Here is a 24,254-nt window from a genome sequence, read left to right on the forward strand (position 1 = left end):
ATGGATTGAAACCATCCTCTGCTAAGATTGTTTCACTTTTATATGTGCTCAGGTGCTGCAAGACAAGTTAGAAATGTGTGCCAGAATCAAGTGATGTTGAAAAGACCAGTGCACGAGTTCCACATCAAGTCAAGCAGAGTGGCGCAGCGGAAGCGTGCTGGGCCCATAACCCGGAGGTCGGTGGATCGAAACCATCCTCTGCTAAGCTTGTTTAACTTTTATTTGTGCCCAAGTGCTTCAAGACAAGTTAGAAATTTGTGCAAGAATCATGTTATGTTGAAAAGACCAGTGCACAAGCTCTACATCAAGTCAAGCAGAGTGGTGCAGCGGAAGCGTGCTGGGCCCATATCCCAGAGGTCGATGGATCGAAACCATCCTCTGCTAAGCTTGTTTCACTTTTATATGTGCCCAGGTGCTGCAAGACAAGTTAGAAATGTGTGCAAGATTCGTTATGTTGAAAAGACCAGTGCACAGGCTCTACATCAAGACAAGCAGAGTGGCGCAGCGGAAGCGTGCTGGGCCCATAACCCAGAGGTCGATGGATCGAAACCATCCTCTGCTAAGCTTGTGTCACTTTTATATGTGCCCAGGTGCTGCAAGACAATTTAGAAATGTGTGCAAGATTCGTTATGTTGAAAAGACCAGTGCACAGACTCTACATCAAGAAAAGCAGTGTGGCGCAGCGGAAGCGTGCTGGGCCCATAACCCAGAGGTCGATGGATTGAAACCATCCTCTGCTAAGCTTGTTTCACTTTTATATGTGCCCAGGTGCTGCAAGACAAGTTAGAAATGTGTGCAAGATTCGTTATGTTGAAAGGACCAGTGCACAGGCTCTACATCAAGACAAGCAGAGTGGCGCAGCGGAAGCGTGCTGAGCCCATAACCCAGAGGTCGATGGATCGAAACCATCCTCTGCTAAGATTGTTTCACTTTTATTTGTGCCCAAGTGCTTAAAGACAAGTTAGAAATTTGTGCAAGAATCATGTTATGGGTAAAAGACCAGTGCACGAGCTCCACATCAAGTCAAGCAGAGTGGCGCAGTGGAAGAGTGCTGGGCCCATAACCCAGAGGTCGATGGATCGAAACCATCCTCTGCTAAGCTTGTGTCACTTTTATATGTGCCCAGGTGCTGCAAGACAATTTAGAAATGTGTGCAAGATTCGTTATGTTGAAAAGACCAGTGCACAGACTCTACATCAAGACAAGCAGAGTGGCGCAGCGGAAGCGTGCTGGGCCCATAACCCAGAGGTCGATGGATCGAAACCATCCTCTGCTAAGCTTGTTTCACTTTTATTTGTGCCCAAGTGCTTCAAGACAAGTTAGAAATTTGTGCAAGAATCATGTTATGGGTAAAAGACCAGTGCACGAGCTCCACATCAAGTCAAGCAGAGTGGCGCAGTGGAAGAGTGCTGGGCCCATAACCCAGAGGTCGATGGATCGAAACCATCCTCTGCTAAGCTTGTGTCACTTTTATATGTGCCCAGGTGCTGCAAGACAATTTAGAAATGTGTGCAAGATTCGTTATGTTGAAAAGACCAGTGCACAGACTCTACATCAAGACAAGCCGAGTGGCGCAGCGGAAGCGTGCTGGGCCCATAACCCAGAGGTCGATGGATCGAAACCATCCTCTGCTAAGCTTGTTTCACTTTTATTTGTGCCCAAGTGCTTCAAGACAAGTTAGAAATTTGTGCAAGAATCATGTTATGTTGAAAAGACCAGTGCACAAGCTCTACATGAAGTCAAGCAGAGTGGCGCAGCGGAAGCGTGCTGGGCCCATATCCCAGAGGTCGATGGATCGAAACCATCCTCTGCTAAGCTTGTGTCACTTTTATATGTGCCCAGGTGCTGCAAGACAAGTTAGAAATGTGTGCAAGATTCAAGTTATGTTGAAAAGACCAGTGCACAGGCTCTACATCAAGACAAGCAGAGTGGCGCAGCGGAAGCGTGCTGGGCCCATAACCCAAAGGTCGGTGGATCGAAACCATCCTCTGCTGAGCTTGTTTCACTTTTATTCGTGCCCAAGTGCTTCAAGACAAGTTGGAAATTTGTGCAAGAATCATGTTGTGTTGAAAAGACCAGTGCACGAGCTCTACATCAAGTCAAGCAGAGTGGCGCAGCGGAAGCGTGCTGTTCCCATAACCCAGAGGTCGATGGATCGAAACCATCCTCTGCTAAGCTTGTGTCACTTTTATATGTGCCCAGGTGCTGCAAGAAAAGTTAAAAATGTGTGCAAGATTCGTTATGTTGAAAAGACCAGTGCACAGGCTCTGCATCAAGACAAGCAGAGTGGCGCAGCGGAAGCGTGCTGGTCCCATAACCCAGAGGTCGATGGATCGAAACCATCCTCTGCTAAGCTTGTTTCACTTTTATTTGTGCCCAAGTGCTTCAAGACAAGTTAGAAATTTGTGCAAGAATCATGTTATGGGTAAAAGACCAGTGCACGAGCTCCACATCAAGTCAAGCAGAGTGGCGCAGTGGAAGAGTGCTGGGCCCATAACCCAGAGGTAGATGGATCGAAACCATCCTCTGCTAAGCTTGTGTCACTTTTATATGTGCCCAGGTGCTGCAAGACAATTTAGAAATGTGTGCAAGATTCGTTATGTTGAAAAGACCAGTGCACAGACTCTACATCAAGACAAGCAGAGTGGCGCAGCGGAAGCGTGCTGGGCCCATAACCCAGAGGTCGATGGATCGAAACCATCCTCTGCTAAGCTTGTTTCACTTTTATTTGTGCCCAAGTGGTTCAAGACAAGTTAGAAATTTGTGCAAGAATCATGTTATGTTGAAAAGACCAGTGCACAAGCTCTACATGAAGTCAAGCAGAGTGGCGCAGCGGAAGCGTGCTGTTCCCATAACCCAGAGGTCGATGGATCGAAACCATCCTCTGCTAAGCTTGTGTCACTTTTATATGTGCCCAGGTGCTGCAAGAAAAGTTAAAAATGTGTGCAAGATTCGTTATGTTGAAAAGACCAGTGCACAGGCTCTACATCAAGACAAGCAGAGTGGCGCAGCGGAAGCGTGCTGGGCCCATAACCCGGAGGTCGGTGGATCGAAACCATCCTCTGCTGAGCTTGTTTCACTTTTATTCGTGCCCAAGTGCTTCAAGACAAGTTGGAAATTTGTGCAAGAATCATGTTGTGTTGAAAAGACCAGTGCACGAGCTCTACGTCAAGTCAAGCAGAGTGGCGCAGCGGAAGCGTGCTGTGCCCATAACCCAGAGGTCAATGGATCGAAACCATCCTCTGCTAAGCTTGTGTCACTTTTATATGTGCCCAGGTGCTGCAAGACAATTTAGAAATGTGTGCAAGATTCGTTATGTTGAAAAGACCAGTGCACAGACTCTACATCAAGAAAAGCAGTGTGGCGCAGCGGAAGCGTGCTGGGCCCATAACCCAGAGGTCGATGGATTGAAACCATCCTCTGCTAAGACTTCTGAGCTTGTATATATGACAGAGCCCCCAAAAAAGAGAAATGTTCAGAGCCTGTTCTTGAAAACCTGAAGTCACTTGGTCCTCTCACAAAAGTTGTTCATCCAGAAGCTGAATGAGATGAAGAACTAAAAGAAAAAGAAAACAGCTGCATGACAGCCCCAGTGGCCTAATGGATAAGGCACTGGCCTCCTAAGCCAGGGATTGTGGGTTCGAGTCCCATCTGGGGTGACTTTCAGCAGAGTGGCGCAGCAGAAGTGTGCTGGGCCCAGAAGTCGATGGATTGAAACCATCCTCTGCTAAGATTGTTTCACTTTTATATGTGCTCAGGTGCTGCAAGACAAGTTAGAAATGTGTGCCAGAATCAAGTGATGTTGAAAAGACCAGTGCACGAGCTCCACATCAAGTCAAGCAGAGTGGGGCAGCGGAAGCGTGCTGGGCCCATAACCCGGAGGTCGATGGATCGAAACCATCCTCTGCTAAGCTTGTTTAACTTTTATTTGTGCCCAAGTGCTTCAAGACAAGTTAGAAATTTGTGCAAGAATCATGTTATGTTGAAAAGACCAGTGCACAAGCTCTACATCAAGTCAAGCAGAGTGGTGCAGCGGAAGCGTGCTGGGCCCATATCCCAGAGGTCGATGGATCGAAACCATCCTCTGCTAAGCTTGTGTCACTTTTATATGTGCCCAGGTGCTGCAAGACAAGTTAGAAATGTGTGCAAGATTCAAGTTATGTTGAAAAGACTAGTGCACAGGCTCTACATCAAGACAAGCAGAGTGGCGCAGCGGAAGCGTGCTGGGCCCATAACCCAGAGGTCGGTGGATCGAAACCATCCTCTGCTGAGCTTGTTTCACTTTTATTTGTGCCCAAGTGGTTCAAGACAAGTTAGAAATTTGTGCAAGAATCATGTTATGTTGAAAAGACCAGTGCACAAGCTCTACATGAAGTCAAGCAGAGTGGCGCAGCGGAAGCGTGCTGTTCCCATAACCCAGAGGTCGATGGATCGAAACCATCCTCTGCTAAGCTTGTGTCACTTTTATATGTGCCCAGGTGCTGCAAGAAAAGTTAAAAATGTGTGCAAGATTCGTTATGTTGAAAAGACCAGTGCACAGGCTCTGCATCAAGACAAGCAGAGTGGCGCAGCGGAAGCGTGTGACACTGTCACATTAAGTTAAGTGTTCCTTTGAAAACAGAAATGCTTAGGATTGCTCAGGAGGTATTATATTGGTTCACATAATGTTTATGTATGATGAATGATACTCCTGTGTATTTCTGTGTGATATGCTTAGCATCCACTGTGTATGTTGGTAAGAGGAGATGTCTCTTTAAAGCTCGGCCGCCCGCACTTGCGAGGAAGGCGTGCCTAAGCTTATGAATGGAGGGTGAATCAGGAAGGAGAGGAGGGGTGTTTGAATTCATGGCGCCAGCAGTGTTTGCTGCAGCTGTAATATTTAAAGCTTGTTTCTTATGGTTTGATAGCTTTTTCAAACGTTACTTTAAGAGACTGCTTTAATGGTGGAGAGAGGACGAAAAATATTCAATCACCTGGATTTTTCACTCGTGTACACATCTCTGGCAAACGGATTATTCTCACGGACTAATTGTTTTCTTTTTTGGTGTGTTTGTGGATTACTTTTTTGTCTCGTTCCGATCGAGGATCATTCCCATGGACTAATGGACTAAACGTTTCCCCGGTTGGAAAGACTGTAGCGAGCTCATGAGGCAGCCCGGACATTTTTTTTTATTTATTTTTCCTGTACGGGGTGTTTGAAGGTGGTGAGTGCACGGGATTATTGTTTCATTATAATATACTGCGCTCAGCGCGTCATTCAATTGAGTTGTTTTGTGTGTTTATGTTTATGGTGTTCAGCGCCGTCTGAATATTATTGTTATCTTTTCTGCTGGATGACTTATTTACTATCATACATCGGCTCGTGCTAATTCATATGTTAGAGAAAGCATTGATGTAGGTGACAGAATTGAAGCTTTGATGATATTCGCCATTATTATATTCATTCCAAAGAATCTCCTTGTGCATTGATAGCAACTCTGCTGTTTAAAAAGAATAGTTAAAGGGCGGATTGTTACAAGCGTGCTGGTCCCATAACCCAGAGGTCGGTGGATCGAAACCATCCTCTGCTGAGCTTGTTTCACTTTTATTCGTGCCCAAGTGCTTCAAGACAACTTGGAAATTTGTACAAGAATCATGTTGTGTTGAAAAGACCAGTGCACGAGCTCTACATCAAGTCAAGCAGAGTGGCGCAGCGGAAGCGTGCTGGGCCTATAACCCAGAGCTCGATGGATCGAAACCATCCTCTGCTAAGCTTGTTTCACTTTTATATGTGCCCAGGTGCTGCAAGACAAGTTAGAAATGTGTGCAAGATTCGTTATGTTGAAAAGACCAGTGCACAGGCTCTACATCAAGACAAGCAGAGTGGCGCAGCGGAAGCGTGCTGGGCCCATAACCCAGAGGTCGATGGATCGAAACCATCCTCTGCTAAGCTTGTGTCACTTTTATATGTGCCCAGGTGCTGCAAGACAATTTAGAAATGTGTGCAAGATTCGTTATGTTGAAAAGACCAGTGCACAGACTCTACATCAAGAAAAGCAGTGTGGCGCAGCGGAAGCGTGCTGGGCCCATAACCCAGAGGTCGATGGATTGAAACCATCCTCTGCTAAGCTTGTTTCACTTTTATATGTGCCCAGGTGCTGCAAGACAAGTTAGAAATGTGTGCAAGATTCGTTATGTTGAAAAGACCAGTGCACAGGCTCTACATCAAGACAAGCAGAGTGGCGCAGCGGAAGCGTGCTGGGCCCATAACCCAGAGGTCGATGGATCGAAACCATCCTCTGCTAATCTTGTGTCACTTTTATATGTGCCCAGGTGCTGCAAGACAAGTTAGAAATGTGTGCAAGATTCAAGTTATGTTGAAAAGACCAGTGCACAGGCTCTACGTCAAGACAAGCAGAGTGGCGCAGCGGAAGCGTGCTGGGCCCATAACCCAGAGGTCGATGGATCGAAACCATCCTCTGCTATGCTTGTTTCACTTTTTTTGTGCCCAAGTGCTTCAAGACAAGTTAGAAATTTGTGCAAGAATCATGTTATGTTGAAAAGACCAGTGCACAAGCTCTACATCAAGTCAAGCAGAGTGGCGCAGCGGAAGCGTGCTGGGCCCATAACCCAGAGGTCGATGGATCGAAACCATCCTCTGCTAATCTTGTGTCACTTTTATATGTGCCCAGGTGCTGCAAGACAAGTTAGAAATGTGTGCAAGATTCAAGTTATGTTGAAAAGACCAGTGCACAGGCTTTACATCAAGACCAGCAGAGTGGCGCAGCGGAAGCGTGCTGGGCCCATAACCCAGAGGTCGGTGGATCGAAACCATCCTCTGCTGAGCTTGTTTCACTTTTATTCGTGCCCAAGTGCTTCAAGACAAGTTGGAAATTTGTGCAAGAATCATGTTGTGTTGAAAAGACCAGTGCACAAGCTCTACATCAAGTCAAGCAGAGTGGCGCAGCGGAAGCGTGCTGTTCCCATAACCCAGAGGTCGATGAAACGAAACCATCCTCTGCTAAGCTTGTGTCACTTTTATATGTGCCCAGGTGCTGCAAGACAAATTAGAAATGTGTGCAAGATTCGTTATGTTGAAAAGACCAGTGCACAGGCTCTACATCAAGACAAGCAGAGTGGCGCAGCGGAAGCGTGCTGGGCCCATAACCCGGAGGTCGGTGGATCGAAACCATCCTCTGCTGAGCTTGTTTGACTTTTATTCGTGCCCAAGTGCTTCAAGACAAGTTGGAAATTTGTGCAAGAATCATGTTGTGTTGAAAAGACCAGTGCACGAGCTCTACGTCAAGTCAAGCAGAGTGGCGCAGCGGAAGCGTGCTGTGCCCATAACCCAGAGGTCAATGGATCGAAACCATCCTCTGCTAAGCTTGTGTCACTTTTATATGTGCCCAGGTGCTGCAAGACAATTTAGAAATGTGTGCAAGATTCGTTATGTTGAAAAGACCAGTGCACAGACTCTACATCAAGAAAAGCAGTGTGGCGCAGCGGAAGCGTGCTGGGCCCATAACCCAGAGGTCGATGGATTGAAACCATCATCTGCTAAGACTTCTGAGCTTGTATATATGACAGAGCCCCCAAAAAAGAGAAATGTTCAGAGCCTGTTCTTGAAAACCTGAAGTCACTTGGTCCTCTCACAAAAGTTGTTCATCCAGAAGCTGAATGAGATGAAGAACTAAAAGAAAAAGAAAACAGCTGCATGACAGCCCCAGTGGCCTAATGGATAAGGCACTGGCCTCCTAAGCCAGGGATTGTGGGTTCGAGTCCCATCTGGGGTGACTTTCAGCAGAGTGGCGCAGCAAAAGTGTGCTGGGCCCAGAAGTCGATGGATTGAAACCATCCTCTGCTAAGATTGTTTCACTTTTATATGTGCTCAGGTGCTGCAAGACAAGTTAGAAATGTGTGCCAGAATCAAGTGATGTTGAAAAGACCAGTGCACGAGCTCCACATCAAGTCAAGCAGAGTGGGGCAGCGGAAGCGTGCTGGGCCCATAACCCAGAGGTCGATGGATCGAAACCATCCTCTGCTAAGCTTGTTTAACTTTTATTTGTGCCCAAGTGCTTCAAGACAAGTTAGAAATTTGTGCAAGAATCATGTTATGTTGAAAAGACCAGTGCACAAGCTTTACATCAAGTCAAGCAGAGTGGTGCAGCGGAAGCGTGCTGGGCCCATATCCCAGAGGTCGATGGATCGAAACCATCCTCTGCTAAGCTTGTGTCACTTTTATATGTGCCCAGGTGCTGCAAGACAAGTTAGAAATGTGTGCAAGATTCAAGTTATGTTGAAAAGACTAGTGCACAGGCTCTACATCAAGACAAGCAGAGTGGCGCAGCGGAAGCGTGCTGGGCCCATAACCCAGAGGTCGGTGGATCGAAACCATCCTCTGCTGAGCTTGTTTCACTTTTATTCGTGCCCAAGTGCTTCAAGACAACTTGGAAATTTGTACAAGAATCATGTTGTGTTGAAAAGACCAGTGCACGAGCTCTACATCAAGTCAAGCAGAGTGGTGCAGCGGAAGCGTGCTGGGCCTATAACCCAGAGGTCGATGGATCGAAACCATCCTCTGCTAAGCTTGTTTCACTTTTATATGTGCACAGGTGCTGCAAGACAAGTTAGAAATGTGTGCAAGATTCGTTATGTTGAAAAGACCAGTGCACAGGCTCTACATCAAGACAAGCAGAGTGGCGCAGCGGAAGCGTGCTGGGCCCATAACCCAGAGGTCGATGGATCGAAACCATCCTCTGCTAAGCTTGTGTCACTTTTATATGTGCCCAGGTGCTGCAAGACAATTTAGAAATGTGTGCAAGATTCGTTATGTTGAAAAGACCAGTGCACAGACTCTACATCAAGAAAAGCAGTGTGGCGCAGCGGAAGCGTGCTGGGCCCATAACCCAGAGGTCGATGGATTGAAACCATCCTCTGCTAAGCTTGTTTCACTTTTATATGTGCCCAGGTGCTGCAAGACAAGTTAGAAATGTGTGCAAGATTCGTTATGTTGAAAAGACCAGTGCACAGGCTCTACATCAAGACAAGCAGAGTGGCGCAGCGGAAGCGTGCTGAGCCCATAACCCAGAGGTCGATGGATCGAAACCATCCTCTGCTAAGATTGTTTCACTTTTATTTGTGCCCAAGTGCTTCAAGACAAGTTAGAAATTTGTGCAAGAATCATGTTATGGGTAAAAGACCAGTGCACGAGCTCCACATCAAGTCAAGCAGAGTGGCGCAGTGGAAGAGTGCTGGGCCCATAACCCAGAGGTCGATGGATCGAAACCATCCTCTGCTAAGCTTGTGTCACTTTTATATGTGCCCAGGTGCTGCAAGACAATTTAGAAATGTGTGCAAGATTCGTTATGTTGAAAAGACCAGTGCACAGACTCTGCATCAAGACAAGCAGAGTGGCGCAGCGGAAGCGTGCTGGGCCCATAACCCAGAGGTCGATGGATCGAAACCATCCTCTGCTAAGCTTGTTTCACTTTTATTTGTGCCCAAGTGCTTCAAGACAAGTTAGAAATTTGTGCAAGAATCATGTTATGGGTAAAAGACCAGTGCACGAGCTCCACATCAAGTCAAGCAGAGTGGCGCAGTGGAAGAGTGCTGGGCCCATAACCCAGAGGTCGATGGATCGAAACCATCCTCTGCTAAGCTTGTGTCACTTTTATATGTGCCCAGGTGCTGCAAGACAATTTAGAAATGTGTGCAAGATTCGTTATGTTGAAAAGACCAGTGCACAGACTCTACATCAAGACAAGCCGAGTGGCGCAGCGGAAGCGTGCTGGGCCCATAACCCAGAGGTCGATGGATCGAAACCATCCTCTGCTAAGCTTGTTTCACTTTTATTTGTGCCCAAGTGCTTCAAGACAAGTTAGAAATTTGTGCAAGAATCATGTTATGTTGAAAAGACCAGTGCACAAGCTCTACATGAAGTCAAGCAGAGTGGCGCAGCGGAAGCGTGCTGGGCCCATATCCCAGAGGTCGATGGATCGAAACCATCCTCTGCTAAGCTTGTGTCACTTTTATATGTGCCCAGGTGCTGCAAGACAAGTTAGAAATGTGTGCAAGATTCAAGTTATGTTGAAAAGACCAGTGCACAGGCTCTACATCAAGACAAGCAGAGTGGCGCAGCGGAAGCGTGCTGGGCCCATAACCCAAAGGTCGGTGGATCGAAACCATCCTCTGCTGAGCTTGTTTCACTTTTATTCGTGCCCAAGTGCTTCAAGACAAGTTGGAAATTTGTGCAAGAATCATGTTGTGTTGAAAAGACCAGTGCACGAGCTCTACATCAAGTCAAGCAGAGTGGCGCAGCGGAAGCGTGCTGTTCCCATAACCCAGAGGTCGATGGATCGAAACCATCCTCTGCTAAGCTTGTGTCACTTTTATATGTGCCCAGGTGCTGCAAGAAAAGTTAAAAATGTGTGCAAGATTCGTTATGTTGAAAAGACCAGTGCACAGGCTCTGCATCAAGACAAGCAGAGTGGCGCAGCGGAAGCGTGCTGGTCCCATAACCCAGAGGTCGATGGATCGAAACCATCCTCTGCTAAGCTTGTTTCACTTTTATTTGTGCCCAAGTGCTTCAAGACAAGTTAGAAATTTGTGCAAGAATCATGTTATGGGTAAAAGACCAGTGCACGAGCTCCACATCAAGTCAAGCAGAGTGGCGCAGTGGAAGAGTGCTGGGCCCATAACCCAGAGGTAGATGGATCGAAACCATCCTCTGCTAAGCTTGTGTCACTTTTATATGTGCCCAGGTGCTGCAAGACAATTTAGAAATGTGTGCAAGATTCGTTATGTTGAAAAGACCAGTGCACAGACTCTACATCAAGACAAGCAGAGTGGCGCAGCGGAAGCGTGCTGGGCCCATAACCCAGAGGTCGATGGATCGAAACCATCCTCTGCTAAGCTTGTTTCACTTTTATTTGTGCCCAAGTGGTTCAAGACAAGTTAGAAATTTGTGCAAGAATCATGTTATGTTGAAAAGACCAGTGCACAAGCTCTACATGAAGTCAAGCAGAGTGGCGCAGCGGAAGCGTGCTGTTCCCATAACCCAGAGGTCGATGGATCGAAACCATCCTCTGCTAAGCTTGTGTCACTTTTATATGTGCCCAGGTGCTGCAAGAAAAGTTAAAAATGTGTGCAAGATTCGTTATGTTGAAAAGACCAGTGCACAGGCTCTACATCAAGACAAGCAGAGTGGCGCAGCGGAAGCGTGCTGGGCCCATAACCCGGAGGTCGGTGGATCGAAACCATCCTCTGCTGAGCTTGTTTCACTTTTATTCGTGCCCAAGTGCTTCAAGACAAGTTGGAAATTTGTGCAAGAATCATGTTGTGTTGAAAAGACCAGTGCACGAGCTCTAAGTCAAGTCAAGCAGAGTGGCGCAGCGGAAGCGTGCTGTGCCCATAACCCAGAGGTCAATGGATCGAAACCATCCTCTGCTAAGCTTGTGTCACTTTTATATGTGCCCAGGTGCTGCAAGACAATTTAGAAATGTGTGCAAGATTCGTTATGTTGAAAAGACCAGTGCACAGACTCTACATCAAGAAAAGCAGTGTGGCGCAGCGGAAGCGTGCTGGGCCCATAACCCAGAGGTCGATGGATTGAAACCATCCTCTGCTAAGACTTCTGAGCTTGTATATATGACAGAGCCCCCAAAAAAGAGAAATGTTCAGAGCCTGTTCTTGAAAACCTGAAGTCACTTGGTCCTCTCACAAAAGTTGTTCATCCAGAAGCTGAATGAGATGAAGAACTAAAAGAAAAAGAAAACAGCTGCATGACAGCCCCAGTGGCCTAATGGATAAGGCACTGGCCTCCTAAGCCAGGGATTGTGGGTTCGAGTCCCATCTGGGGTGACTTTCAGCAGAGTGGCGCAGCAAAAGTGTGCTGGGCCCAGAAGTCGATGGATTGAAACCATCCTCTGCTAAGATTGTTTCACTTTTATATGTGCTCAGGTGCTGCAAGACAAGTTAGAAATGTGTGCCAGAATCAAGTGATGTTGAAAAGACCAGTGCACGAGCTCCACATCAAGTCAAGCAGAGTGGGGCAGCGGAAGCGTGCTGGGCCCATAACCCAGAGGTCGATGGATCGAAACCATCCTCTGCTAAGCTTGTTTAACTTTTATTTGTGCCCAAGTGCTTCAAGACAAGTTAGAAATTTGTGCAAGAATCATGTTATGTTGAAAAGACCAGTGCACAAGCTCTACATCAAGTCAAGCAGAGTGGTGCAGCGGAAGCGTGCTGGGCCCATATCCCAGAGGTCGATGGATCGAAACCATCCTCTGCTAAGCTTGTGTCACTTTTATATGTGCCCAGGTGCTGCAAGACAAGTTAGAAATGTGTGCAAGATTCAAGTTATGTTGAAAAGACTAGTGCACAGGCTCTACATCAAGACAAGCAGAGTGGCGCAGCGGAAGCGTGCTGGGCCCATAACCCAGAGGTCGGTGGATCGAAACCATCCTCTGCTGAGCTTGTTTCACTTTTATTTGTGCCCAAGTGGTTCAAGACAAGTTAGAAATTTGTGCAAGAATCATGTTATGTTGAAAAGACCAGTGCACAAGCTCTACATGAAGTCAAGCAGAGTGGCGCAGCGGAAGCGTGCTGTTCCCATAACCCAGAGGTCGATGGATCGAAACCATCCTCTGCTAAGCTTGTGTCACTTTTATATGTGCCCAGGTGCTGCAAGAAAAGTTAAAAATGTGTGCAAGATTCGTTATGTTGAAAAGACCAGTGCACAGGCTCTGCATCAAGACAAGCAGAGTGGCGCAGCGGAAGCGTGTGACACTGTCACATTAAGTTAAGTGTTCCTTTGAAAACAGAAATGCTTAGGATTGCTCAGGAGGTATTATATTGGTTCACATAATGTTTATGTATGATGAATGATACTCCTGTGTATTTCTGTGTGATATGCTTAGCATCCACTGTGTATGTTGGTAAGAGGAGATGTCTCTTTAAAGCTCGGCCGCCCGCACTTGCGAGGAAGGCGTGCCTAAGCTTATGAATGGAGGGTGAATCAGGAAGGAGAGGAGGGGTGTTTGAATTCATGGCGCCAGCAGTGTTTGCTGCAGCTGTAATATTTAAAGCTTGTTTCTTATGGTTTGATAGCTTTTTCAAACGTTACTTTAAGAGACTGCTTTAATGGTGGAGAGAGGACGAAAAATATTCAATCACCTGGATTTTTCACTCGTGTACACATCTCTGGCAAACGGATTATTCTCACGGACTAATTGTTTCCTTTTTTGGTGTGTTTGTGGATTACTTTTTTGTCTCGTTCCGATCGAGGATCATTCCCATGGACTAATGGACTAAACGTTTCCCCGGTTGGAAAGACTGTAGCGAGCTCATGAGGCAGCCCGGACATTTTTTTTTATTTATTTTTCCTGTACGGGGTGTTTGAAGGTGGTGAGTGCACGGGATTATTGTTTCATTATAATATACTGCGCTCAGCGCGTCATTCAATTGAGTTGTTTTGTGTGTTTATGTTTATGGTGTTCAGCGCCGTCTGAATATTATTGTTATCTTTTCTGCTGGATGACTTATTTACTATCATACATCGGCTCGTGCTAATTCATATGTTAGAGAAAGCATTGATGTAGGTGACAGAATTGAAGCTTTGATGATATTCGCCATTATTATATTCATTCCAAAGAATCTCCTTGTGCGTTGATAGCAACTCTGCTGTTTAAAAAGAATAGTTAAAGGGCGGATTGTTACAAGCGTGCTGGTCCCATAACCCAGAGGTCGATGGATCGAAACCATCCTCTGCTAAGCTTGTTTCACTTTTATTTGTGCCCAAGTGCTTCAAGACAAGTTAGAAATTTGTGCAAGAATCATGTTATGTTGAAAAGACCAGTGCACAAGCTCCACATCAAGTCAAGCAGAGTGGCGCAGCGGAAGCATGCTGGGCCCATAACCCAGAGGTCGATGGATTGAAACCATCCTCTGCTAAGCTTGTGTCACTTTTATATGTGCCCAGGTGCTGCAAGACAATTTAGAAATGTGTGCAAGATTCGTTGTGTTGAAAAGACCAGTGCACAGACTCTACATCAAGACAAGCAGAGTGGCGCAGCGGAAGCGTGCTGGGCCCATAACCCAGAGGTCGATGGATTGAAACCATCCTCTGCTAAGACTTCTGAGCTTGTATATATGACAGAGCCCCCGAAAAAGAGAAATGTTCAGCGCCTGTTTGTGAAAACCTGAAGTCGCTTGGTCCTCTCACAAAATTTGTTCATCCAGAAGCTGAACGAGATGAAGAACTAAAAGAAAAAGTAAACAGCTGCATGACAGCCCCAGTGGCGCCAAAGCTGGGGAACAATAGTCTGTTAAGGGGGGGGAAGAAAAGGAAGGAGGGGGGAGAAGGGGGAGAAGGGGGAAAAGAGAAAAAGAAAGAAAAGAGAGAGAGAAAAGAAAAAAATGAGGAGAAAAGAAGTGAAAGGGAATTTTATCTCTTTGTCCTTTAAAGCAATGTTTTTGGAGTGTATATTTACAATAAATTATCTGAAAAAAAAAATGTTTTCTCTATTTTCCTGTAAATTTATATGGGAGTAAGGATGATCACAAGCTTCCCAGTTCATATTACAGCGTTGCCATACATTGAAGTGTTTACTGAATGTTTTATTTATCAGTAATTATCACATGAATGATGTCCAAATGAATGAAATCACTTTTGAAATGACAAATTAATATTTTATTAGATTTATATTACTGATTATTGATATTTTATTCAAAGTTTTTGCACTTTAAATATATTTCGGCTGTAGTTATGTTCTAAAACTTATAGTACAAAATTTTTTACAAATCATCCCCAAATTTATCAACATTTTTAAAAGGGCATATAACTGTTTAATGATACTGTAACAATGACAAACAAAAAGAGTTATTTGATCATGACCAAACTTTTATTTTTCAATCAGTCATAGCCAATTATTCATTATTCTTTTTTTTTTTTTTACATTTTTATTCTTATAGTTATGTTGCATGTGCAGAAAACAGAATAATATCTCTTAATAATACTTTCTATTGTCCATGACTCCTGTGCCTTTTTTGCAAGTGCAAAAGAACAGAAAACAGAACTATACATATAAATAAAACTGTCCAATGTCCATGGCTCTGTCTTGTGCATCAACTGCAAGTGAAAAGAACAGAAAGCACAAAACAATACAAATGAATAAAACTTTAAAATATTAATGACTCCTGTGCATGTTTTGAAAGTGCTAAAGAACAGAAAACAAAACTATACTATTAAATAAAACTGTCTTAATGTCCATGGCACTAGTGCATTCATTGCAAGTGCAAAAGAACAGAAGGCAGAAAACAATACACATAAATAAAACTTTATCCCCTTTCTTTTTTGGACTCTTATGGATGGCACAGAGCTTGAAATGGTCTCTATCAGGCGACAACAATCCGACCACTGGGCAAGTGGGGCAGCGGTGGTGAATGTATGCCTCTTCACGCTCTCCACCCCTGGAGTGAACCTGTGTCCAGCCTGCTCTGGTGTCTGGCAGCAAACACCACTCTCTTCTTATCGTAATCCAGCAGGTTCTGCCAACTATATTGCTCACCTAAGCAGAGAGAGCATATAATACAAGGCAAATGAGAAAACAAAACAAGTGGTAGTGTTAACATATGACAGGTCAAGAAGAGAAACTGACCTGCTGGTTGGTGAGAGCCAGAGATGGCTGATTCCTGAGCTCCACAAGATACTCCGCAAGGCTGTCCACTTTGTCCAGCACACCAGCACTATGCAAATCCTGTGAGAAAAATACAAACAAAAAGAAAAAAATGAAATGAACAACATTATGAGTTCAGTGAAGTGGGACAAAAAACCCAAAACAAATAAATATATATATATATATTTTTCTAGATGTTTTTTTTTTTTGTCAACTTCAGTCAAAAAGCTACAGGTCAGCACAAATTATTATGTTTTCCCTAGAAATGTTACAGTATTACATAAAACATAATTACATACATAAATTAAATGAGACATTTACATACCACAGACTCGTCAGGGGATGCTGAGGCACCTGGCGTGAAGGAGGCATCAGGCTGAGTGGAGGACAGAGAGAAGCTTGGGTCATCAGTAAGACTCGACTCAGTAATGTCAAGTGTTTGGTCCACCCTGAAGCCCTCGTCTTCTTCATCCTCACCTTCATCCACATCCTCCAGCATGTTCTCTGTCTCTTCTGAGTCAGGGTCCACTACCAGGGGCTGTCCAGTCTGATCAAGCAGCTCTCCTATGAAAAAATAATAATAAATAAAACACACAAATACAGGATTAGTCAAAAGTTTGGACACATTACTATTTTTAATGTTTTTGAAAGAAGTGTCTTATGCTCATCAGTCCTGCATTTATTAAATAAAAAATATAAAAAACATTAATAATATTATACAATGTTAATACAGTTTAAATTTACAGTTACATGTACTTTAAATTTAATTTATTCCTGTCATCAACGCTGAATATATTTAGCAATCATTTTAGAAATCATTAAAAAGTTATATAAAGAACAGCATTAGAAATCAAATAGAAAATCTTCTGTAACAATATACAGTCCTGTTCAAAAAATTTTTTTTAAGAAATTAATTCTGTTGTTTTTAACTTTTTCATCATCAATGAATTCTGCAAAACGTATCACAGTTTTCATTAAAAAATAAATACAAATATGCAGTACAAATTATATTGCTGTTTTTTCTGTATTTTTGATCAAATAAATGCAGGCTGAATGAGCAAAAGGCACTTCTTTCAAAAACATTAAACACAGTCACGTGTAAAAATGTTTGACAAATAATGTACACATTCATATTCTACAATGAGATACAGGTAACTTTACCTTCTGGTAGAGGCTGTACCACTTCCGCTGCCGTGGTGCTGGTCTGTTGCCTCCAGACGGACAAAACCCCAGAGCTGGCAAAAGTCCTCAACCTGGCCATCCACTCGCCATCACCCATGACCTTGTGGCTCTTTGGCTTAGTGCTCATCTAAATATAATAGGGAAATAATAGTTAGTAATGTGCATTTTGCAGGTATTGGACAACTACACAAATGTTTTTAATTTTTTTATAATGATACAACAATATATATTCAAGCTGACTAAATAATGGCATCCATTACAACAATTAAACATTATTTTATTGCTAATAAAGCAAAACAAGGTTACCCATTTATTTAAACTTTTTAACATTTAACTACAATTATACATATAAATATTTGAAAATGAAATTACTACATGCAGTTACGATAGGGATAAGATTATTGTTTTGTTTGGTTTACAGTTAGTTGCATCCAATTATGCATAATTTACTGTTATTACTATAGTAACTACATATAGCACGTATTAATGACAATGTAAAATAAAGTACATTGTTAGTTAAAAGCTGTGGTTATACATATGATAATCAATCTGAGAGAAAAAACAAAAAACAAAAACAAAAAACAAAAAACATAGTAAGTACACTTTACTTAAACCATGGTTAATTTTTGTAAGGGATGTCTATATAACATTGCATTTTCATTTAAATTATTATTTGCATCTGTGTTTATATAAATAGTAATCCATCTGCAAACACAAAACTTGATTACTACATTCACACATAGCAAAATCACATTAAATGTTAATTAGAAATGATAATGTCTACAACTAAACATATTTTTTAAATCCAAATCAAACTTTAAATAGAATAGATGTGTTTACTATGCAAAACTACAGGCAAATGGTGTTTTATATGTGATATTATAGGCAAATCATGGAAACAAAACATGATTACTTCACTATAGTAAAAGCATGGTAAATTACTTGTTTATTTATAGTAAGACTGTGTTTACACTTAAAGAACGAGTAAACTGAGTTTAATAAGTACGATTACAGGCACAATTGTGTTTAATATGTGAGATTATAGGCAAGTCGTGAAAAGAAAACATGATTACTACACTTTCACTATAGTAAAAGCATGGTAAATTACTTGTTTTTTTTTTCATTCATATTTTTATTTATAGTAAGACTGTGTTTACACTTAAAGAACGAGTAAACTGAGTTTAATAAGTACGATTACAGGCACAATTGTGTTTAATATGTGAGATTATAGGCAAGTCGTGAAAAGAAAACATGATTACTACACTTTCACTATAGTAAAAGCATGGTAAATTACTTGTTTTTTTTTCATTCATATTTTTATTTATAGTAAGACTGTGTTTACACTTAAAGAACGAGTAAACTGAGTTTAATAAGTACGATTACAGGCACAATTGTGTTTAATATGTGAGATTATAGGCAAGTCGTGAAAAGAAAACATGATTACTACACTTTCACTATAGTAAAGCCATGGTAAATGACGACAAACACAAGCACAACGTTTTTTGTTGTTGCTGTTCATTCAGATTTTCATTCATAGTAAGACTGTGTTCATACAGTTGTAATCGATCAGCCAAAAACACAACATGGTTACTACGATTCACTATAGTAAAAACAAGGTAAATTGTCATAAGAAATGACTGCACTTACAGCTGAAACGCGTTTTCCCCCCATTTAAATCGAACTTAAGAACGTGTAAATAGATGTTAGAACGTTAGATTTTATTTAAACAGTGTTTCATTATGGGCAATTCGCGAGTCAAAAGTTTGTGAACACCAAACACGAATGAATGACGGACGAAAACGTAACGAGTTACCAATTGAGAACATTGTAAACAGAGAGAAAGAAAGTAGAAAACATGTATTACTTACTTTGAAAAGTTATCCTATATTCCGTTCGTCTGATTTTTGAACCTGACTTAGAATGAAACTAAGCGCGGTGAGTGGCTCTCAACAATGGAGCTCGAGCGACGCGATTGGCTCTCATCCATTCTCACAATGGACGGCGAGATCGGCGATTGGACGAGGAGACGGCCGCGGAAACAGACGATCCTGCTCCAGGTAGCGCCTAATGGATAAGGCACTGGCCTCCTAAGCCAGGGATTGTGGGTTCGAGTCCCATCTGGGGTGACTTTCAGCAGAGTGGCGCAGCGAAAGTGTGCTGGGCCCAGAAGTCGATGGTTTGAAACAATCCTCTGCTAAGATTGTTTCACTTTTATATGTGCTCAGGTGCTGCAAGACAAGTTAGAAATGTGTGCCAGAATCAAGTGATGTTGAAAAGACCAGTGCACAGGCTCTACATCAAGACAAGCAGAGTGGCGCAGCGGAAGCGTGCTGGGCCCATAACCCAGAGGTCGATGGATCGAAACCATCCTCTGCTAAGCTTGTGTCACTTTTATATGTGCCCAGGTGCTGCAAGACAAGTTAGAAATGTGTGCAAGATTCGTTATGTTGAAAAGACCAGTGCACAGGCTCTACATCAAGACAAGCAGAGTGGCGCAGCGGAAGCGTGCTGTTCCCATAACCCAGAGGTCGATGAATCGAAACCATACTCTGCTAAGACTTCTGAGCTTGTATATATGACAGAGCCCCCAAAAAAGAGAAATGTTCAGAGCCTGTTTGTGAAAACCTAAAGTCACTTGGTCCTCTCACAAAAGTTGTTCATCCAGAAGCTGAATGAGATGAAGAACTAAAAGAAAAAGTAAACAGCTGCATGACAGCCCTAGTGGCCTAAAAGCTGGGGAACAATAGTTTGTTAAGGTGGGGGAAGAAAAGGATGGAGGGGAAGAAGGGGGTAAAAGAGAAAAAAAAAAAAGAAGAGAGAGAGAAAAAAGGAAAAAATGAGGAGAAAAGAAATAAAAGGGAATTTTATCTCTTTGTCCTTCAAAGCAATGTTTTTGGAGTGTAGATTTACAATAAATTATCTGAAAAAAATATGTTTTCTCTATTTTCCTGTACATTTATATGGGAGTAAGGATGATCACAAGCTTTCCAGTTCATATTACAGTGTTGCCATACATTGAAGTGTTTACTGAATGTTTTATTTATCAGTAATTATCACATAAATGATGTCCAAATGAAAGAAATTATTTCTTAAATTACAAAAATAATATTTAATTAGATTTATATTACTGATTATAGATATTTTATTCAAAGTTTTTGCACTTTAAATATATTTCTGCTGTAGTTATGTTCTAAAACTCATAGTAAAAAAAATTGTACATTTATTTATTAAATAATCCCCAAATTTATCAACATTTTTTTAAAAGGGCCTATAACCGTTTAATGATACTGTAACAAAGACACACAAAAGGAGTTATTTAATCATGACCAAATTTTTATTTTTCAATCAGTCATAGCCAATTATTCATTATTCTTTTTTTTTTTACATTTTTATTCTTATAGTTATGTTGCATGTGCAGAAAATGAATAATACCTCTTAATAATACTTTCTATCGTCCATGACTCCTGTGCAAAAGAACAGAAAACAGAACTATACATATAAATAAAACCGTCCAATGTCCATGGCTCTTGTGCATTAACTGCAAGTGAAAAGAACAGAAAGCACAGAACAATACAAATGAATAAAACTTTAAAATATTAATGACTCCTGTGCATGCACTCAAAAAAATGATTTTTCAGTTTTGTTCACTTTAACTGAACAATTCATGTTAAATGAATGCCATTTGGGCTATTTTTCATTTCAACATGCACTCAAAAAAACAGCACTTTGGTTGAACGTGATTTAATCGTGGACAGTGTTTCCACGTGATTCCACCACATTATCTTAACAACAATGGATGATCTTAAACCAGCTTGCAATATTTGTGTTCATTTAACATGAACAGATGGTATTCACTAAACATGATCTAAATACTACATTTTAACTTGAATTAATGTTTTTTATTGAACAGAAGTTAAAGGTAATGAGATAATTAGTAATTAATTAAGTGATGATTGATCATTATTGGAGACACCTGATGTTAACAAGCAGAATCACCAAAGGAGAAAATCAATTTTTTTAAAAGAAACCATTACAGTGGTCAGTGTTTGCATTAGTTGGGCTCTTGACCCTTACATCTTTAACATTAGATCTTGCTGGGCTGTTTTGTTTGGGAGAAAACAACCAGACAAGCCAAGACCACAAGTCATCAGAGGATGATGGTTATGATTTAATGTAATCATTGCTTGACCTGAATCATTGAACTCAATGTAGAGTCAAATCTCTGAGTTATTTTCCATTAAAGGAACTGTAACTCAGAGATAAGTTTCTAAAAGTGTTCAGTCAAATAACTGCTGTAAATATTTAGTCTCATGAGTCCACAACAAACAATACTCTCCATCTATCATTAAAATGTACTTTGGAAAAATTTCTCACAAATGAAAACTTGTTTGTTTAGACACACACAGACATCAAGAACCAGCGTATGAATCTCAACAACGGTGACAAATGACATATTCAGATAAACAGATAAACTCTGAACATCACAAAACAAGTTATTAAAAAGTCACATAAAAACAACAAAAACAAATGAAAATAGTAAGAATAAAATAAATTATGAAGACAATTCAGCCCATAATTTATTCATGCCGCAATGCATAATGGGAATCATGGATGAGTTCTGATTGGCTACAACATGCTTTTTCTGATGGTCACCGTTGTTGTGATTCTCACACTGATTCTTCATGTTTACGTGTCTTAATAAAACTTTTTTCTTTTTACATATCTGTCTGACTATATGCGACTCTCAATTATAGAGATTATTCATATAACTAGTGATAAAACCCACCTATTACTTCACAAAGATTTCTTGAAAACATGATTGCCTTTAGTCTGGTTTGTCTGGCTGTTATAACACTGCTACAGCAGCCAAACAAAATCTGCTTTTACAAACGTTAAGCTCAAGACCCCAACTAAATCAAACACTGACCACTGTAATGGTTTCTTAAAAAATTTGATTTTCTCCTTTGGTGATTCTGCTTGTTAACATCAGGTGTCTCCAATAACGATCAATCATCACTTAATTAATTACTAATTATCTCATTACCTTTAACTTCTGTTCAATAAAAAACATTAATTCAAGTTAAAATGTAGTATTTAGATCATGTTTAGTGAATACCATCTGTTCATGTTAAATGAACACAAATATTTCAAGCTGGTTTAAGATCATCCATTGTTGTTAAGATAATGTGGTGGAATCATGTGGAAACACTGTCCACGATTAAATCACGTTCAACCAAAGTGTTGTTTTTTTGAGTGTGTTTTGCAAGTGCTAAAGAACAGAAAACAAAACTATACTTTTAAATAAAACTGTCTTAAAGTCCATGGCACTAGTGCATTCAAGTGCAAAAGAACAGAAAGCAGAAAACAATACACATAAATAAAACTTTATCCCTTTTTTTGGACTCTTATGGAAGGCACAGGGCTTGAAATGGTCTCTATCAGGTGACAACAATCTGGCCACTGGGCAAGTGGGGCAATGGTGGTGAATGTATGCCTCTTCACACTCTCCACTCCTGGAGTGACCCTGTGTCCAGCCTGCTCTGGTGTCTGGCAGCAAACATCACTCTCTTCTTATCATAATCCAGCAGGTTCTGCCAACTATATTGCTCACCTAAGCAGAGAGAGCATATAATACATGGCAAATGAGAAAACAAAACAAGTGGTAGTGTTAACATATGACAGGTCAAGAAGAGAAACTGACCTGATGGTTGGTGAGAGCCAGAGATGGCTGATTCCTGAGCTCCACAAGATATTCCGCAAGGCTGTCCACTTTGTCCAGCACACCAGCACTATCCGAAGCCTGGGAGAAAAATACAAACAAAAAAAATTAAATGAACAACATTATGAGTACAGTGAAGTGGGACAAAAAAACAAATAAATATATATTTTTTTTTTCTAGATGTTTTTTTTTTGTCAACTTCAGACAAAAAGCTACAGGTCAGCACGAATTATTATTTTTTCCTTCGAGAGCTATCGAAAGCAGGGTGACAAAAGGTGGCTTAAGCAGGAAACACCACATAGGTTTGTGGTGTCTTGGGGTACAACGGTAGCATGGCTGAATCCAGAACAGACGGTTGCATGTTCCAATCACATCAGTTGATCTCTTCTTGACAACCATAGTATAAAGTCTACAGCCCTTTACCGTGACTGATTTGCAAATTGAATCAAAGCAATTAAGCAAGGAACGCCGTCTTGTTCTCTCGACCTCGTGGCCGCGACAGAGTGCGCCTGACCCCGGATCGGGAGGTTGCGTGTTCCAATTATGTTGAGGTCAAGCGATCTGTTCTTGACTTTGTGAGTGTAAAGACTAGCTGATTTGCATAGTTTATCAAAGTGCTTAAGCATGAAACACTAAATAATAATCTTGTAGTGCAACGGTAGAGTGTCTGGCTCCAAATCACCTTGAGGTCAGACGATCTGTTTTTGATCTCCTGAGTATGAAGTCCAACATCAAGAATGTTCCTTGAGCACCATATATTTACTGATTTGCATTCTGTGTCAAGGCGGTTAAGCAAAATACATCACCTCTGGGTTCAGGACCTCGTGGCGCAACGGTAGCGCGTCCGACTCCAGATCAGAGGGTTGCGTGTTCAAATCACGTCGGGGTCACGTGATTTCTTGTTGACTTCTAATGTGAAAAGAGGTCCTGTCGTTGTGTGCTGCAGTGGTTTCGAATCCCACAGTTCTGTTTGTCTCCCTTATTAAACACACCTGATTCAGATCATTAGCTCGTTAGGAGAGAGCTCCATGAACTCATCTGGTTGTGTCAGAAAAAGGAGACAGACAAAATATGCAGGGCCGCGTTTTCCAGAGTCATCGTAACCCTAAGTTGATTGTAACTCTATTGGTTTCAATGCGTCTACGTTGTATTAAGGATTGCAATGCTTTTGGGAAACACAGCCCAGAGCAGGGGGTCCCCAGGATCAGGATTGAAAACCACCGGTGTACTGTGATAGATTTGTATCTTGACCTGTTATTTTTATTAAGCCTGAGATCTCATGTAATAACCATTCCTGTCATTGTGTACTGTGACAGATCTGCCTCTTGATGTGTTCATAATTTAATGTATTATAAATAAATCAATAAATAATCTATTAATTCTGCATGTTTGGTTAAATCCAACTAATTAGGATCTTGATAATTAGAGATAGGTTAGTTTAGTCAGGTTAAAACTGAACTTTTAAGGAAGGTGGATCTCCAGGAAAAGGATGCATCCCAATCTGTTTCACTTTAAATACTTTATAGCTACTATAACTTAAAATAAGTCTTTGGGGAAAACAGTTATTATGCATCTTTACCATATATTATATGTGGTATATAGTCAAACATGTAAAGTAGTCAAAGCGAGTTCAAATCAATGGATTTATTAACTACAAATTAGAAAACATTCAATTCAGGTTAGTACAGCTACATATAGCC

At 41.7% G+C, this 24,254-nt stretch overlaps 16 non-coding genes across 16 annotated transcripts; all 16 read left to right on the forward strand.

Moving 5' to 3' along the window:
• The first annotated feature begins 490 nt into the window (after nt 1-490).
• trnam-cau (transfer RNA methionine (anticodon CAU)) lies at nt 491-562 on the forward strand. The gene has a single exon. It is a non-coding gene; the product is annotated as a tRNA-Met (tRNA).
• A 642-nt stretch (nt 563-1,204) lies between these two features.
• trnam-cau (transfer RNA methionine (anticodon CAU)) lies at nt 1,205-1,276 on the forward strand. Its single transcript has one exon. It is a non-coding gene; the product is annotated as a tRNA-Met (tRNA).
• Nucleotides 1,277-2,638: 1,362 nt separating this feature from the next.
• trnam-cau (transfer RNA methionine (anticodon CAU)) lies at nt 2,639-2,710 on the forward strand. The gene has a single exon. It is a non-coding gene; the product is annotated as a tRNA-Met (tRNA).
• An 876-nt stretch (nt 2,711-3,586) lies between these two features.
• trnar-ccu (transfer RNA arginine (anticodon CCU)) lies at nt 3,587-3,659 on the forward strand. The gene has a single exon. It is a non-coding gene; the product is annotated as a tRNA-Arg (tRNA).
• Nucleotides 3,660-5,856: 2,197 nt separating this feature from the next.
• On the forward strand, nt 5,857-5,928 carry trnam-cau (transfer RNA methionine (anticodon CAU)). The gene has a single exon. It is a non-coding gene; the product is annotated as a tRNA-Met (tRNA).
• Nucleotides 5,929-6,212: 284 nt separating this feature from the next.
• Nucleotides 6,213-6,284, forward strand: trnam-cau (transfer RNA methionine (anticodon CAU)). The gene has a single exon. It is a non-coding gene; the product is annotated as a tRNA-Met (tRNA).
• A 108-nt stretch (nt 6,285-6,392) lies between these two features.
• trnam-cau (transfer RNA methionine (anticodon CAU)) lies at nt 6,393-6,464 on the forward strand. The gene has a single exon. It is a non-coding gene; the product is annotated as a tRNA-Met (tRNA).
• Nucleotides 6,465-6,571: 107 nt separating this feature from the next.
• trnam-cau (transfer RNA methionine (anticodon CAU)) lies at nt 6,572-6,643 on the forward strand. Its single transcript has one exon. It is a non-coding gene; the product is annotated as a tRNA-Met (tRNA).
• A 1,056-nt stretch (nt 6,644-7,699) lies between these two features.
• On the forward strand, nt 7,700-7,772 carry trnar-ccu (transfer RNA arginine (anticodon CCU)). Its single transcript has one exon. It is a non-coding gene; the product is annotated as a tRNA-Arg (tRNA).
• Nucleotides 7,773-8,491: 719 nt separating this feature from the next.
• Nucleotides 8,492-8,563, forward strand: trnai-uau (transfer RNA isoleucine (anticodon UAU)). Its single transcript has one exon. It is a non-coding gene; the product is annotated as a tRNA-Ile (tRNA).
• Nucleotides 8,564-8,669: 106 nt separating this feature from the next.
• Nucleotides 8,670-8,741, forward strand: trnam-cau (transfer RNA methionine (anticodon CAU)). Its single transcript has one exon. It is a non-coding gene; the product is annotated as a tRNA-Met (tRNA).
• Nucleotides 8,742-9,383: 642 nt separating this feature from the next.
• trnam-cau (transfer RNA methionine (anticodon CAU)) lies at nt 9,384-9,455 on the forward strand. The gene has a single exon. It is a non-coding gene; the product is annotated as a tRNA-Met (tRNA).
• Nucleotides 9,456-10,817: 1,362 nt separating this feature from the next.
• Nucleotides 10,818-10,889, forward strand: trnam-cau (transfer RNA methionine (anticodon CAU)). The gene has a single exon. It is a non-coding gene; the product is annotated as a tRNA-Met (tRNA).
• Nucleotides 10,890-11,765: 876 nt separating this feature from the next.
• On the forward strand, nt 11,766-11,838 carry trnar-ccu (transfer RNA arginine (anticodon CCU)). The gene has a single exon. It is a non-coding gene; the product is annotated as a tRNA-Arg (tRNA).
• Nucleotides 11,839-19,140: 7,302 nt separating this feature from the next.
• Nucleotides 19,141-19,212, forward strand: trnam-cau (transfer RNA methionine (anticodon CAU)). The gene has a single exon. It is a non-coding gene; the product is annotated as a tRNA-Met (tRNA).
• A 4,160-nt stretch (nt 19,213-23,372) lies between these two features.
• Nucleotides 23,373-23,444, forward strand: trnaw-cca (transfer RNA tryptophan (anticodon CCA)). The gene has a single exon. It is a non-coding gene; the product is annotated as a tRNA-Trp (tRNA).
• Nucleotides 23,445-24,254: the final 810 nt, after the last annotated feature.

Source organism: Garra rufa, chromosome 2, assembly GCF_049309525.1.
Source record: "Garra rufa chromosome 2, GarRuf1.0, whole genome shotgun sequence".
In the NCBI taxonomy this organism is placed as follows: Eukaryota; Metazoa; Chordata; class Actinopteri; order Cypriniformes; family Cyprinidae; genus Garra; species Garra rufa.